At 38.8% G+C, this 18,064-nt stretch overlaps 1 protein-coding gene across 4 annotated transcripts in view; it reads right to left on the bottom strand.

Moving 5' to 3' along the window:
• The window catches only part of LOC117180358 (ubiquitin-like-conjugating enzyme ATG3), a 266,878-nt gene that overhangs the window by 54,389 nt on the left and 194,425 nt on the right, over positions 1-18,064 (bottom strand). Inside the window, exon 6 of one of the 4 annotated variants that reach the window (XR_004468036.1) lies at positions 7,386-7,597. The exons of the other annotated variants lie outside the window; for them this stretch is intronic. The gene's annotated coding sequence lies outside the window, so the exon portion shown is untranslated. The remainder of the gene's footprint in view (positions 1-7,385; positions 7,598-18,064) is intronic. 4 annotated transcript variants of the gene reach the window in all.

Below are 18,064 nucleotides of genomic sequence, written 5' to 3'. Positions count from 1 at the left end.
CCCTCACACTCCACTCACACCTTTCACACAAACTTCGCAAAAACTTCTCACCGCTTGTCATTGCACACTTTTTCACTAACGCCACCAACATGCAAGTCCTAAAATATGTATATGAAGGTGAGCATACATCTACAAAAAAGGATGCGATACAAAATGCTGCCCCTGTATATGTCTAATATTGCAGTTTTCACTGTTATTGTTCAAAATGTAAACAGCCTCTCTTCTCCTCGCGAAAGCCCTTCGGAGAATGCGAGGTCTGACTGGGGGGTTTTAATGTTAAGATATCAGTGTCTTTGTTGTCATATTAATATGAACCGGTTTTCTGGCTTAATGGTTAATTTTATTTTATTCAACTAAAACTTTTTATTTAGAGCGCAAGGGTCAAATCCTTTTAAGACTGTACTGATTTGTTGATTTGTAGTCGAGAGCGCAACTTTAATACACAACATAGGTGAAGAGCGGATAAGAGTCCCGCCTTCAACACTCCCGCGACTGAGGGTAAAACTCCGTAAAGACGGATACCGGTGCGGGTTTCATTTTGCAATAGCGCCAAGTAGGTTTACGACGACATCCGCCCTGTGCGTCGTTCTAGCTTGGCGGCTGAGAACATGTGACTCGCCTGTCATTTCTTGTCAGAGCGTTTTACGGGCTTTGTGCATATAGTTTTTTTCCTCCTTTTTACGGCGTTGACTAAAAAACTTGTCGGAAAGGCTAATCAGGAGGATAGAGACTAAAGCATCGTGGTTAATGGTAAGACGGCCAAAGCGTCTTTATCTGAGTTCGGTTTTTTGTTTCTTTGTTAATCTCGGTTTGCTCAAGGTATCCGTTTCCTCCATGACGGACGTATAATTTGTCGATTTCTCAAGCTCCAATTTATATTTTATCTTTTGTAATTTGCGATAGTTTTAAAACACGCGTTGTCTGTTAACGTAAATTTGGAAATAATGCATTTTTGACCTTATCGAGCTTTGCTTTGGCTTACTAAGGGTAAAAGGGGAATAACTGTGCGTTCATTGCGTTTTATTTTGATGTATTTGACTTCACGCTTTGTTCGGGATTTTTCTAAGCATCTCTGCTCTAATTTTGTAATTTTAAACTCGGCTTATTTTGTAATGATGTATTTAGACATTTTCGTTATATGTGGTCTTTTTCTGGCTATTTAAAATTCTCCCATGTAATTTTTGGAAAATTTATAAATGCAAACTTTTTTTTATGGCCATTAAAAATCAATCATGTGTGGCTTGGTTCTCAGAATCGGAACCTGCAGTTCGTGTAGGGTAAAATTATCATATTCTTGTTGTTGTGTATGGCAGTCAGATTGGATTGAATTAGAATTTCTTCTTTTGTATGAAACAGTAAAAATAAATTTTCTGAATTTATTTACTTTTTTTATACTGGATAAAAGTTAATTAATTTTCTCAATCGGTCCGGGAAGGATTTGGAAAACGCCGTTTTAACTGGCGCCCCACGTAGGGCCAGTAATTGTTTTATTTTAATTTTATTTTTAGGCAATGATTACTTGTATATTTTATCTGATTTTTTTCTCTGATGTTTGGAAATTTACCTGTGATTTTTATATATTTTTTTTACATTTTGATTTTTACCTGCTGTTTATTTTATACCCTGTTTTCACTTGCGTTTTTATCAGATCTTGACATGTTCTTACTTTGCTGATTTTTGGGTATGATTTTATATGCCTTTTCTTATGATCTAGCTTATATCACATACTTGTTTTTTTACACAAAAATGTCTAGTTTTGTGTTTCGGCTTTTTCAGGGTAAACGCAGATAATTGTGGTTGAATATAAGTGTGCCTATAAAATTTCATTCTTGTGGAAATTTCCACTTCGTGGGTTAACCGTCACCCGACATTGAACGTACGCAGCAACGATTCCGAAAAAAGCTCGGTCGAGTTCGGTGATTCTCTGGAAGGGGAGCTCACTTCTGAACGGACGTGGTACGGTTCACTACAACCGACGAATACATGGGAAAACAGGCGAACGAAAATGACAGGAAAGCGACATGGAGGTTCTCTCACCTTTCTGTTTTCAAATCAGAAGGAACATAAGGAGACATATCTCTTAACGGGAATTCTGAAGTGGATCGATCGTGGTTTTCCAGAGTAGATAGAATGTAAACTACTTTTCTTTTCGCCGGTCAGCGCACATAACCACCACATAACCGAAAGTTCTGTTGTAAAGTTACTTCGCTTTATTACGGTTTATGTATTATTTCATAATTTAAATGTGATATTTGTGATAATGGAGTGTCAAAATTAAGTGTTTTTAGTGTGGCTCGAGAACTGATAGTGGCTGTGAGGTTGAAAAACATCATTTTTTCCTGCTGCGAGAACAGTAAGTACCCCGCGCACATAAACCTAATTTGTGTTAAAAATTACATTTTCAATATTTTGTGAATTTTCAATTTGACTGTTTTTTTAGCTGGCGAAATTTACTTTGTTTTAAATGTAGGGCTTTAATTTAGGCGCTGCTCGCAAAAGCGGGTTCAAAATATCATCGAAGCAAAAATGAGTGAAGCAACTGCAAAAAAGAGTTGAGAGGATACAAGAAAATGAAGATTGTATCATATATTGGTATCAATATTGCTATCAAAGTCTCTTCTAATAACATTTATTTTATTTTATATATTATTAATTACTTTTTGTAGATATAATATTTTGAATAATCAGAAGTAGACACGAAATTATGCAAATTCATTCTAGATTATTGAGAAGGGTGGTTCAAAAAGAAGGAAATCTTTTAATTTTTGAAGTTCTATCCTCTCATTTTGTGCTATTTAGAGAAAAAAAATTTCCTGACATTTTGTTATTTTAAAAAAACGTTAGAGGTGTTATTCGACCTCGCACCTAGCCTGGAATAATTTACACTCAAATCAGCTTGCAAATCCCGATTTCTTTCTGAATGACTTCAAATTTTCTTATGAAATAATATCCAAGTGTACTCCAAATTAAAAAAGAAAAGTATTCAAAACTGCGTTTTTTTAATGGACCAAACAGATTTTTCTTGCAACAATAAAAGAGAGAGAGTGAGTGAGAATGGCAGGATTCCATATCGAAAGGATGCAATTTAACTAGAGAGGTGACTGTTAAAGATTCTTTGTGCGATTTGCACTTCATTCCTGCACATATTTTCTGGAATTCTCCTGTGCAAAAACTGCCTGGCGGAACGATATTTTGTATGAGAAGAGATAGACCAAGTTTGAGGAAGGATGTAGTAATGAAAATTTTCAACGTTCAGATTGCACCAAAGAGACCGGAGTACACTCAATGTATGGGAGAGGGTGAAAATGTGCTGATCGAGAGAGAACACCCACAAGAAGAAAGTGGTATGACTTTGTAGGAACCGTTAATATAATAGTTTGCCGTAACGTTAGTATGCATGTCTCATGTAAATCTTCCTTGAAACGTAGTGCACAACCTCATGTAGAACCTAAATGGCTGGACGGATCCGAAACCATCTCTAGCCCTATAAAACTTGCTGATTGTTATTCTTCTGAAGAATATAAACCCTTTTACGCTCAACTAGTTTTGAAAGTTTCATCTAAAAGCTCCCCTAAGATTAAATGCAAAATAGACGCGAAAGTGAAATTCCTAAAAATTTGTAAGGAATTAGATCGCAAGCCTGATTGTGTACCTCTGCCTCGCTTTGGAGCACTATTTCTAAAAAGATTTTCTATTATTTGATATCCGTTTTAATAATTAAATATCACCGTATGATAAATATTTGTGTACATATATATAAACGGAAAACGTTTCCCTATACAAGAACTTGGGAAAGTTTAAACAGTAAATGATCTTGCTAAAATTGTATCCGAAGTAGGCAGCAAAATTGCACCTTGTTTTAAAGCTGGCGATTCAACAAGGTACTAAAAAATTAATATCCTCATTTTCTCAACACTTTTTTTAATTTATTTATTTTCTTTTGAGGCTCCTGAATTACTCTTTCCAATATTTTTGTCTTTCAATTTTCAGCGGAGACGAATGCCCAGGATATGTACGGAGGACCATCACCTCGCAACCCGGTCCACAAAATTACAGATGCTGGCTGTGCAATAAAGTGCGCAACTCCGCCTTACCAAAAATTAAAGCCCAAAATAAAATGTCCAACATGCGAAAAAATGAAGGGCTTATGATTAATGTACATAACACTAAACCGAAAGTCAAGATCACATAAGGAGAAGATTACAATATAAATTTCTTTAAATGCAAACCATTTTATATTATAATATGCATTCTTTAACATGATCATTTTTTTTTTCATTTAGCTCAAGAAACTAAAGGACACGGTTAACATCTTTGAAATAGAAATATGCAGCATCAGATGAGCAGAAACTTAAAGAAGCATGTTCTAAATTGCCAGAAACACAGCAATTGGCAATTGTTGCATTTTTCACTGCTTCAAAAGTTAAGGACATGAAAGCAATGCTATGTTCGAGTTAGTGGGTGTATGAGTGCATCCTATTGCGAATAAAAAGCTGAAAAAATATGAGGACTTGCGAAAAAGAAAAATCTGAACTTTGACTTCAGAAAAAACTCTACAAGGCTACATCCGGAGCGTAGGTGGCACATACGGATTTCATAAAAGCACGTTTGAAGTTCTAAAGAAGAAGTTAAAAACATTCAAGAATCTGGGTGATTTGCGAGGTAAGTAAATTTCAATATTAAAGTATTTCAGTATAGAATTAAAATGTCATTCATCTAATATTATTCGTCTAATATGCTTCTTGCAGGCATGCTTCTCATCGATGAGATGAAACTATCCAAAGCACTGGCGTTTAATGGGAACAATTTTAGAATAGAAGGTTTCACGGATCTCGGAAAACACACTCCAAAACACCAGTTGAACGCAAAAGGCGATTATTCCTTGGTAATAATATTTCAGCCATTTAAAGGAGGAGGGGTGCAAACACTTGGGTGCTTCCTGAGTAAAGGCAGCGCTTCTGGAACAGTATTGCACCAGCTTCTCATGGAGTGTATAATTCTGGCTGAAAAAGCGGGTCTTCTCATAGATGGAGTAGTAACGGATGGCGCGTCTTGGAACAGGACGATGTGGAATACGTTTGGAGTGTCTCTGGATCAAGTGAGTGTAGAACACGTCGTAGATCCAACTCGCAGACTATGGTTTTTTCCGATTTCCCGTACCTCGTCAAATGTCTGCGAAATTTTTTTTCCAAGCACGACAAGTATGAAGAAATTTGGGTAAGAAGATAAAACTCAAGTGCACTGAAGGAAATTTAAAAAAAATTGACACACCATTATTTTATTTAGACACCAGATGGCATCGTGTCATTGAAACATTGGTACACACTTGTTGATATTGCAAATCAACAATTATTCAATTTGAAAGTAAACTTCAAACTTACTGTGAACCATATCCAATGCCAGACGATGAAAGCGGTACTTGCTTTTCAGGTATGTTTACGCTATCTAAATTTGTCAGTGTTTAGAGTTCGTCATTATTTAGTACTACTTCTAAACTGGAAAAATTACACTAAAAATCTCAATTTTCAGTTCTTCCACGTAGCCGATATTATGGAATTCTTCAAAAATGACCATCCAGATTTAAAGGATTGCGATGTCTCAATAAAATTGTGCCTTCGAGTTTGGAGTTTCAAAAAAGTTCTGAATAGTCGAGCTGCAATGAATTCTCTAAAACCTAGGAATGAAATGAGAAAGGTCAATATTTCTAAAAATAATTATGTATCTTACTTATTAAATGTATTCATCACAGACTGAACTGAAACTTTCGTTTCATTTTGTTAATGAAATAAAAAATATTATTTTTTCCTAAACAAAACTAGCTATAACGTAATGGAATGAAAGTTTTCGTCGGGCCCTTCTTATTTGTTCGCTAATTAAATGTTCATTATATTCATGTTCAAAGGCTGTTAAAGACTTCCTTCAAGTATTGAGAACGTGGGAAGAGGAAGCAGCAAAAAAAGATATTGAATTTATTGTATCTCAAAATGCGTATGGGTTCAAAGTCTCATTGAAAGCGGCTTTGAAAATATGTATGTGATTATTTAACAGGTAAATGCGATTTTATTTATCTTATGACAGCTAGACTGTACCAAGACAATTTATAGGTGTTTATAAAAAATAATTTGTTGTAATGACGATGCAATATAAGAATAGAATTTAATATGAATGAGCTAAACGAACTTTTCAGAACAAGACTCTAGTTGTTTCTCCTCTTTTTCCAACCGTAGATATGGTTTCAAAATTTTAATAAAAGTTTACTTATTACTTTATTTCGGTCTACGGTACCACGAAGTGGTACTAACCGTTGTGAAAAAGGGTTCCACTCAAACCCACCAAATTATTTTATTAACCAGACCTTCTCTACATTTTGCCGCCAGAACTGTTCTCTTCTCCCTCCCTGTAAGATGGCGGTCGCCGAGGATAATGGAGTCAACGATTGGTGGATAACGTCGAGCCAAGCGTTGCTGCGTTTTGATTGGTGCAACAGCGAGGGACTACCAAGCGAGCCTGCCATTAGATTAAACGCGCTACGACACTCTTGTTCCGGACTTCCTAATATTAACCTCGTGGTGAGGACGAAGGAAAACTTTGTATATTATTGATTAATCACCAATTATTCCGGACTTAATAAAGGAAAATAGATCTGGGATGATTCGGACCCCAGACTTTGATGGCGTAAACGATTCTAACTCAACGGATCAAAATCTAAAGCTACGTCAAAAAGTTTTAAAAAAAGTGGAAGAAGGAAGAGGAAGCAGAGTCCAATTGACGGAAAAGTTGCAGAACCAAAGAAAAGGAAGTAGAATATGAAAGACGGTGAAGTTTTTGAACCAAAGAAAAAGAAGCCAATAGTAAGTAGGAAAACACAAAAAAGGAAAACAGAGGAAGAGAAAGAGAATATAAATGTACCAACGAGAAGGAAGGTTATTACAGTCAATGAAAATAAAAATCGTAAGCCTACCAGAATTCCTCTAACTCAAGTCGCTCAAAACGATTAAATTATACATAAAATATGTTTCCTTTAGAAAAAATGTCTGTTTTAACTAAAAAGTAGAAAATTGTAATGAATTATAATGTAGTTTAAAAGAATATTTTTATTCCAACGAACAGAGTACAAAGCATTTCATGTATATTCTTCTTAAAATATAAATGAAAATAAAATTATATTTTACATTGAAGTTTACTACATGTGTACACCAGTATAGATTAATACGTTCTACTGCATAATATAAAGGTAACGTTTTATATTATGCGTCGAAATACAAACTTTGTTTTATGATAAAATGAATTTTTTTTCACGTATTTATTAATTTCTTTAGGAATATCCCTCATTATTAATATTGTTGAAACTTAACATTTCTAAACATATCAACATATACTTTTACCTGCAAGTTCCGAAATACAGCAATTCTTTTTCCAACGCTGCAATCAACTTCTACTTTTTGAAACCCACAAAATTTCTTATTACCGTTTACGAAACCCCACTGTGATGAGGGTAATTCTATTTTATGCATACTTTTTTGGAAAATATTACACATCTGTTCCTTTCTACATTTAACGTTGCTAACATTATGCTCTCTAAGCTTCACATGCGTACCTGTAAGTTAAATATAATTTTGCATTGATTTCCACTTCATTCAGTTACTGTTATGTTACTCTGCAACTGTACTTATGAGACTTCTTTTTAACCAATCAAAAAAGCTCTCAAGCGGGGCGTCATGTAGATCGGTCAGCCTATTGGTATGGCTACCCACAGGTTGACCCATACTTTTCATTAGAATTACCGACGCTTATGACAGGCCTTTTAAAGAGGGCATCTCTTCCGCAAAATGATAATCGCACGGCTATCCAAAATTCTATTTCTGTTGTAGGATGTTATGAGTCAAATACTGGGGCTTTATATAATGGAACGAGAAATGGAACTTATGCCGATTTACCGAATTTTAAATCACCGAGGCAAGAACCATTTGAACCGATTTCTTTAGAGGGCCAATTAAGTAACTACATAACAAACGTAGGTGCCATGCTAGGTGATCGTTCCCGCTCCTATAGGGAGGGGTATACGAATGTTCTAAACTACGATTATGGGTAAAACTGTACGGGGCTTCAGCCCAACAACAGAAGCATAAATCAGACACACAATAGGAGCGTTTATCATATGCACAGTAGATTCGGAGAGCAGTGACACAGTAGGGGAGTAGTCTAGACATATCATCGGGCTATAGATCAACCATATCGTAGAAATGGCAAAAGCGTGTCACCTCCAATCGCGAGAAAGTGAAACCTTACGTTTACAGGGTACGACTGCTGTCCAACAGAAAAACCTAGTAAGTGACATTTGCCATAGAGACTATTTTACGATGCATGTGCATGAGAAAATAACCTCTATGGCAAAAGTCCCTTTCTAGAGTTTTCCTTTGGACATCAGAGGATGAAACGAGTGTTATTACATTTGTAGATAGGATCGAAGCGCTGGCATGGTTTAGGCATATAGCCATTTATGGAGATCTTGGGCACAACTTAGCATGATTTCTGTACAAGGTTTGGAGATATTAATGATCAGAAACAGCTAGAACAGCGAATAATCACTCGCAGGTAATGTCCAGAGGAGTCAAGCGTAGATTATCTCATATATATGATGAACTTCTACCTCTATTCCCACGTCCTATCCCTCTTGAAGAACAAATAGATAGGGCCTACCGAAATATTCGTTACCAAATTAGGTGCGCAATTAGGCGCGGCGATTTTAGTTCATATAACAAGTTAGGGGCCTTAGCGCAAGACTAAGAACGGTCTGCCGCCAGAGTTGACGAGGATGAATTACCACCGAAACCGGAAGTGTCATTTTTGCCGGAATGAACAAATGAACTCAGAATTGATTCGGGCATCGACGATCTTAAAAACAAATTAGATCCGTAGAAACATTATTGAAAAATGACAGGGGTAAGAAAAATAGTGAAAGCGTTAGCCAATTATCCAGTATCCTTTCGGATTTCATGAACCGGATAAAAGACTTAAAAACAGCGAAATCGATGATTAGGATAATAGCCTCAACTTTTTCTAAAACTTATAATAACATGGTTGTTCAGGGTAGAAAGTTCATCCACAAAAATGAAGTCTCACGATTATACCGCGTACTCGGGGTGAATACGAAGACCGAGGAACCGGTTGAGATCATTAGGCTGAATGACTCACCAAATTTTAAGTCAAGTCTCATTTACCCCAGTGGAGTTTCAGGGAGAGAGGGGAGCCGGTGCCGACTATAGTAGAGACTTAGACTCCTTAGAGATTGAAGAGAGGGAGGTTGCTTAGGACGACACCCTGATAAATGATCTGGTCGCCGAAGAGGTTCCGTTGTGCGGTGAAATTGAAGTAGAAGATAAAGCTACGCGAATGTTTGCAAAACATAAAATTGGATCGGATGAGTTAATCGCACTTAATGATGGGAGGGGGGGGGGGGCATCTCGATCATTTTTAAAACAGGCTTTGGGTAAACAGATAATGACCGAAGTCGGCCGTAAAATAATTGACCCGAAAGCAAAAGTAATGGGAGTATATAAAAGTGTTGCTTCCAGTGGAGATGGACGGTGTAAAAAAGAGGTTGCTTTTCATATAGCAAATGAGATTACACCTGTTTACATTTTTGGGTGGGATTTCATGCATAATCATAGTGATGCATAATGTATCTGGCAAGACATCTAGGCGTGGACCACATTGACCACTATGGTAACGGGGACATAGGGACAATGAGGGCTGAAGACATTGCGGAACATGAAATGTTTTGCGATATAGTCGAATTGTCAGAAGTTGAAGAAGCGTAACTCAACGAATTCTTAGCGAATGCAATACCCTCAGAGGCACCAAAAAGTAGGAGGACCACCCTCGTCAAACATAGAATTGATGGCCAGGGACATCCGCCAGTCAAGGAGAGACACTATCGAATGTCACCTGTGGTAGAGAAGGCTAGGTATGAGGAGCTGAATCATCTCTTAGCAGAAGATTTTATCGAGCAGTCGAACTCAGAGAGGTCAAGCCCGTTGTTATGGTAAAAAAACCCCAAAGAATCTTACCGTATGTGTGTCGACTACCGAAAAGTCAACGAGATTTCCAAAAGGGATGCATATCCGCTTCCGTTCTTGGAGGACAGTCTTGATAGGTTGAGGTTGGCTCACTGCATTTCGACAATTTATTTCAGTTAAGCGTATCATCAGGTTCCACTAGAGAATGATAGCCGCACGATTACGGCTTTTTCAGTACCGGGACGAGGCCTTTTCCAATTCAAAAAAATCACATTCGGATTGTCCGGTGGGCCAGCAACCTTTCAGCGAATAATACACCAATTAATCGGTCCAGAAATGCGAACACCCTGTTTTGCGCATCTTCATGATATCATCATAGTATCAGAAAATTTTGAATAGCATCTGTACTGGCTGAAAAAAGTTCTGGATAATATCTATGGCGCCGTGTTAACAATCAGTCCGGGAAAAAGCGTCTTTTGTAGGTCTGAAGCTCGCTATCTTGGGTATCGCATTAATAAGCGACGTTTACAACCAGATGCTGAGCGCGTTGCCCCCGCTCTGAATTATCTAGCTCCTCGTAATATTTATCAATTACACAGATTTTTGGACATGACCAGTTGGGGTCGTCGATTCATCAAAGGGTTCGTCACTCTTACCGAACATTTGATTAGGCTTTTGAAAAAAGATAACGATTGGGAGTGGACTGAGGATCAAGCAGCAGCATTTTCGGCGATCAAGCAGCCCCTTACGTCAGCCCCAGATTGAGCATGCCCAGATTTCGAGGTTCCGTTTGTTTTACAGACAGACGGAAGTAGTTATGGCCTTGGGGTAGGTCTTACACAGGTTACTGAAGGTGAGGAGCTACTTGCGTATCGATTTAGTATAGTCCATCGTAAAGGTGCGCTGCACCACGTTCCAGATGCGCCCTCTCGCATGTATGAGGACAATGCAACTATTGCGGCTTAAGCAGCAGAAGAAGTGGATGACTCATGGTACCGCCGTCGAATAGAAGATGTGCAAAAGTACCTAATGAAGTACCGAGATTGGAAAATCGTTAAAGGCCGGTTGTACTTCTTCAGACCGAATCCTTTGATCCATTCAATTGTTGAAGATCCAGAGGCGTTGAAACTGGTGCTTCCCCTCGAAAACAGATATCGTGTTTTATTGGATGTCCACAATGAACTGCAATCCAGGAACCTTGGGGTTGAGAAGACATATACTAGGGCCGCATAGGCGTATTATTGGCTGGGAATTTTTCGGGATTTTATTAGCTTGATAGGGCGTGCGACACATGTCAGCATACAATAGTGTCCCAACAAGCCCCTCCCGGGTTAATGGTTAAGAGATTTATTAATCAACTATAGGCATTAGTATCCACGGATTGTATTGGACCGTATACGCGAATAAGGGCGGGTAAAAAATATATTATTGTCTTTCATGACTACATTTTTAAGTGGATTGAATGTGAGGCCCTTCGTGTGGCTAATTCTAAAAATGTGGGTGCCGCCCTTGAAGATCTAATAATCTCTCGATGAAGGAAACCTGGAATCATCCATGCGGATAACAGAACTGAGTTTGTCAACAAAGTAATGCCAGAGATAATTTGGTTCCATGGCATTCATCATTCCAAAAGTCCGGGGTACCACCCTCAAGCTAATCCGTTGGAGCGGATGAATAGGGTTCTAAAATCCATGATGAGGGCGTTCGTGGAAAAGGATCAGCGAGACTGGGACATACACCTACAAGAATTGAGGTTTCCATATAATTTGTCAGTTAATAGCACGACGAAGATTAGTCCATATTTTCTCAATTTTAGGATGGATTTGCGCACGAAAGACAAACTAGACATTATATTAAATCGCGTAGAGATGTAAAATAGCAGATAGGCGACCGAGTCCTCAAACGTTGGGTAAATCTGTTTTCTAAGGAAAAACGTATTACGGCCAAGCTTTGTAAAAGATTCCATGGTCCATTTCGTGTCATTAAAGTAAGGTCTCCTTTGGTTTATGAGTTACCTAATGATAGTGGCAAGGCGCTGGAAGCGTTTCATCTGAAAGGTCTTAAACCATACCACAAATCAGGGGGGCTAGCTATTAGGAATAAAGGCTAGGATTAGTTATCTTCTGAATTTTTTTCCCCTCACTGCTTGCTTTGCATGAGCTTTTTGGCACGTCTTAATTTTTTTAAGGGTCGGAAGCTTGACAATGTCTAAGGGCCAATCAAGGGATGGGCAGCTGGCGAAACTGGTCCGTTGGATGGAGCAGGTGGTGACGTGCGGCGGATGGAATCACCCCTTCACCTCGGCTGGCGGAAAGGACCAGGACGATATCACCGGGGGAAGTCCCTCGCCGTTCCCTCTTGTCATCATCCAGTAGAGCAGACCTTCCGGAGGAACATGCTCCAACCACACTGGGTAGGGGAGAGCGTGCTTTTTTTGCACTGGACTGGACGGTGATGGTGAATGCGACGACGACGCAAATGGGACTGGGACCGCGACGTTTACGGACAGAGATAGGGCAGCGGCGGCCTCAGCGTCCTCCTGGTAGGGTGGCCGGCACCCACGCGCGGGATTGCTGTTGTGGGCTGAAAACCGCTGGAAGCCCGTGAGCAGGGTTTTGACACCAAAGGGACTTTCAGACACCACGTGGCCTATGTTCCCTGCTTCTCATGTGGTCGAAGGGGACACATGTAGCTTTGGTGCCCTCGGCCTCTGACGTTGTTCTGCGAGGAGTGTGGCCAGTCGGACATTCATCGCCGAGACTGTCTGCTCTGCAGGAGGCGGCCTAGGCGATCCGAAGTTCGCTAAGAAAGGGCGGTTTCATTTACTTTTTTGTTTTTCTTTCTCCTTCTTCCGCTTTACTTTTTTCTTTCTTCTTGTTTTTCTTTTATTTTTTTTTTATTTTTCCTTCTTCGAATCCCAATGTCTTTGCTTGTTTTTTATAGACTGAGCTATGTTTCGTTTTTATCTTATTTTGGGATGATGGGCAGCACAATTTTATTTCTTTTTATGACAATGCACATGTTTGGGTTAATTTTTTACGAAGGATCTTGAGAAATTTAATTAAATTTTTTATTTTGGTTGTTTTCATTAAGAATTTGACTTCGAACGCCATAGGGCGAAACAATAGGGGGGGGGGGGGGGGGGGGGGGGGGTTGTAATGTTACAGTTTTATTACTGCAAATTACATGTATGTTCACTGTTATTTTTCAAAATTTATACAGTCTCTCTTCTCCTCGCGAAAGTCCATCTCAGAATGCGATGTCTGACTGGAGGGAAGGGGGGGGGTTTAGGTTAAGATATCAGTTTCTTTGCACATCTTTAATACGTCAGTGCGCACCCAACATCCTTCAGCAGTCGATGGACGTGGAGAAGCGCGGTCGGAAGTTCCAGCTCTATAGGAGGGAGCGCGCTAATTCTGAAGGTAAAACTCCCTGCAGGTACGAACCGGTGCGAGTTACGTTGCGCACTAGCGCCAAGTAGGTCCATTCCCCCTGTGCGTCGTTCTAGCTTGGCCGCTGAGAACATGTGGCCGTTGTACGGGCTATGTGCGTATCGTTTTTTTTCCTTTTTACGGCGTTGACTGAAAAGCTTGTCTGAACGACTAATCACGAGGAAAGAGACTGAAGCGGCGTGGTTAAAGGTAAGACGGACAAAGCGTCTTTATGTGAGTTCGTTTTTTTTTATTCTGTGTTTGCTCGAGGTATTCGTTTCCTCCACGAGGAGAAAATCCTTGACTAACCTTTACTTTATGATAAACGACTCAGTCGTGTGACTGGAAAAAAAGTTGAATAGACGACTGAGTATTGTCTTGGCACGAATCATTTGTTTTTCGGCAGTAACCATTCGTTTTTTCCACACGAATATGCATACAGTCGGGAGTAGTGCCGTCCAAACTACTCTATGCTTTCACAAGACGAATGAGTCATGTAGCTAACACAAATGAGTCGTGTGAGCGATACGAAAGTTGTCGAACGTTGCCGAAAAGTGCCGAACACGCGGAACGTATATTTTCATATGTTATATGGTTTATATTTCTAATTTATATCATGCTTTTTTTACAATTCAAGTTAGTCACAAAAATTTATGAATTTATTTACGAATAAAATTGGTTAATTTTTTATTATTGATATAGGTTTTTTGACCATGCAAATTAATTAATAGTTTAAGATGTTAATTTTGTTTGTCTACTTTGTCCTAATCAATATTATTATAATATTGATTAAGCTTTTAAGATTGTGAAAAAAAAGCTCTGTAGCTCCGCTGGGATATAAGCGCAGGTCCTTCAGATTGCCGGTCTGATACCTGGGCTCATATCCCAGCGGAGCTAGAGAGAGTTTTTTTCACAATCTTAAAAAATTAATCAATATTATAATAATATTGATTAGGACCAAGTAGACAAACAAAATTAACATCTTAAACTATTAAAATTTGTTAATTTTTATTAATGTTACATTAAATAAAAAAATTAAATGCTAAATTTGGTTAATTTGATAATTTTGTTTTAATTTGTTAAATTCAAATAAAAATTTGTTTAAACCAAACGAAGTTCATGAAATTTTTTAAAAATTAAACAAATAGTTTTCTCTGTGAGCTATAGTAGTCCTTCAAATATGACTAGTAAATTATAAAAATAAATATTCTTTAGAGAAAGATTGTTCGGTATTTGATGCAAATAAAAAGACAAATTTCTATTTTTACAGGTGTGTAAGAAAATTAAATAATGTAAATATAAATATTTCTTTGACACTAAATATATATCTATAGAGTTCCTTTGTTTTAATACTAATGAACGTCTTTAAACATCTAATTTTTTTTTGAGGTTATGAGAGCATGCCATTCACACGATTAATGAACATTTATTATGATTTAGATATTTTGTTTGATACATTATGGTTTATAAATGAAAATGAATTTCTAGACATACAAGGAAACGTCGATTTATGTTAAATAAACTGAAAATTATTAACTTACCAGCTGTGATTTCTCTATTTTCGATGAGGTCACAAGTTTACTTGTCTCCTATGTACCCGCGAAAAGTATGAACACTTTTTCGAAATTACAAAAACAAACCGGTTTAAACATGCTTTTTCGTAACCAGTTTTCCCGATCAGCTATTATCATGATTTCAAATATGGCAATATTATTTTTGTTTTCGGCGTCGTTGCTAGCCGGCAATGTTCGACAACTTTCGCTTGTCCCACACGGCTCATTCGTGTTAGGTAAACGACTCATTCGTCTAGCAAAAGCATAGAGTAGTTTGGACGGCACTACTCACGACTGTATGTACATTTGGGTGGAAAAAACGAATGGTTACTGCCGACAAGCGAATGATTCGTGCCAATACACTACTCAGTCGTCTATTCAACTTTTTTTCCAGTCAAACGACTAAGTCGTTTATCATAGAGTAAAGGTTAGTCAAGGATTTTCTCCGTGCATGGTGGACGTATACTTTGTCGATTTCAAAAGCTCCAATTTATAGTTTAGCATTTGTAACTTGCGATAGCTATTAAACTCACGCTGTTTGTTAAGGCCATGTGATGAGTGGGTCATGTGACCAGATTCCTACATTACCTCACTTTTTTTATTTCCCAACTTACTTTCATACGAAACGCCACATGAAGTTGAAAATTTGGGATAGTAATTAAGAAGCACTAAGAAAGGTGGCTCTGGTCCTAAATGTTAATTATTATGAAAAAAGCAAAAAGATTATTTACAACAAATAACTTTTTTCATAATTATATAAATTTAGGACCAGACCCACCATTATTAGTGCTTCTTATTTAGTATCCCAAATTTTCAATACATTCAATATATTTCTAAGCATCGCTGTTTTAATTTTGTAATTTTAAACTGGGTTTGTTTTATAATGGTATATTTAGTCATTTTCGTTTTGTGTGGTCTTCTTCTGAAAATTTAAAGAAGAAGGTACGTTTGAGTTTGTCGCGTCGCTTGGTGCGGCTCTGTTGCGATGTCCGAATTCTCCCATGTAATTTCTGAAAAATTCATAAATGAACATTTTTTCTTTCCTAGTTGATAAAAATCGATTGTGTAAGACTTAGTTCTCCGAACATTTGCATTCAACTAATTTTGCGTATTTTTGTTGTTGTGTTTGGCATTCAGATTGAATTGAATTAGAATTTATTCTTTTGTATAAAACGGTAAAAATAAATTTTCTTAATTTTTTTAGTTTTGTTATACTGGATGAAATTTTATTAAGTTTCCGAGTCGGTCCTGGAAGGAGTTCTGAACGCCGCTTTATATGCTGGAAGCATATATGAGGTTTCGTGTAAGCAGTAATCAGTGAGAGTACAATGACTAAGTAGTGCATGTTAAGGCTCTCTCATATAAGTACTCTAACTGAGTACTGTTTCCATACAAAACCTCAGTTCGATTTGAATACCTCACACCCTTATCGTCTCCTAGTGAGTCTTAGTCCTAGTACTGGTAAGTCAGTACAAATAAAATAAAAATTTACAAATGGTAGAAAGCATGTGCAAAATGTTATAAGAAAGGACATTTAGATCCATATTGTTCCCGTACACGTAGAAACTATAGATACAACATGTAATTCTTGATCGCAAAAACATGAAATGTAATTTCATGCCGTTCGTCCAACATTTTCGATATATATATATATATATATATATATATATAGATGTCAAACTCATCGAGACATACGATCTCTTCGAAAAGCTGGATGACACCATTAAAGAAATGGTGGATTTCAGAAGGGAGAAGAGGAATATGTGGCTTCCAATTAGGGGCGGACTGACACGAGCAGAGCGTCTGATAGAGGAACTGCGCGATCACACTATGACGACCGAAGGGCGTCATAGCGGTTTGATCGAAAATGTTGGATGAACGGCCAGAATGAGGGCTATGAACCAAAAGGAGAAGACCAAAAATCCGTGGTGGATACTCACCGCGATAGAAAGCGAGACGCCTGCGACCTCGACTCAAAAGAAGGTGAAAATAGAAAAGGAAGCTGCATCCAGCGACACCAGGGAGCAGAGAAAGGCACGGAGAACAGCTCGAACCGAGGTGGTTCTTATCAAACCGGCCAAGGTTCTGATCTATGCCGATGTTCTAAAGGACCTCCCGAAGGAGGTAAAGCCTGACGCCATTGGCGCCAAAATCGAGGGGGTCAGGCAAACAAGAAAGGGCGAGGTCCTGGTGGAACTGGGGCCTACATCGAAGGGTAGAGCGGAGATCTCGACTGCCATCAAGGAGGCGGTTGGCGAAGGGGGTAGCGTGGGCGAAATCGTCCCCCGCACCGAGGTTGAGTTCTGGGACCTCGACACAACAGCAGATTCCGAAGAGGTCAAAGCGGCCGTGAGACGCAACTTCGTAAACCAAGCTGTCGGAGATGTGAATGTCAGCTTCACGAAAAGGCCTTTCAGAGGCAATCTGAAGGCTTTCGTGGAGCTGCCAGAGGAACTGGCTGCAAGGCTAATGCGCGCAGGGCACCTGACGATGGAGCGGGTGTCCTGTCGTGTAAATAAAAAGATGGAGGCCACGAGATGTTACCGCTGCCTAGACTTCGGTCACATGGCAGCGAAATGCGAGGGTCCAGACAGAACCAAATCATGCTGGCGATGCAGAAAAGAAGGGTACAAAGCTGCAGCATGCGAAAGCACCTCGCAGTGTTACCTCTGCGCCGCAAAGGGAGATAAGCCACGGACAGACCATCTTTCGGGTACAAAGATTTGCTTGGCGTTCAGAGACGCAGCCTCGTTGAGGAAGCCTCTTGGACGTTCAAGCTAACATCGTAGCTGGGAAGGTCCAATAAAAAGCCCAGATAGCTAGGAGAAAACCAAGTTGGCATAAAAGAAGAGGGCCGAATGGTGGTTTTTAGTCGGTCATTGGTAGCATCTCTATAATGGTCAAATTAAGATCTTGATGTATATTCATATATATTCAGATCATTGTAGTGATGCTATCAATATCTCGACACTACCGAGAAGCGCGGACCCTTCCCGGTGTGTGATAGCAGATTTTCCACCCTCCCTCGTAAAAAAAGTGGGACCCTGCAGTGGTATTCAAC

Source organism: Belonocnema kinseyi, chromosome 9 (genome assembly GCF_010883055.1).
Source record: "Belonocnema kinseyi isolate 2016_QV_RU_SX_M_011 chromosome 9, B_treatae_v1, whole genome shotgun sequence".
NCBI lineage: Eukaryota > Metazoa > Arthropoda > Insecta > Hymenoptera > Cynipidae > Belonocnema > Belonocnema kinseyi.
The sequence above is the reverse complement of the archived record's forward strand: the minus strand, read 5'-3'. Positions and strand labels throughout refer to the sequence as shown.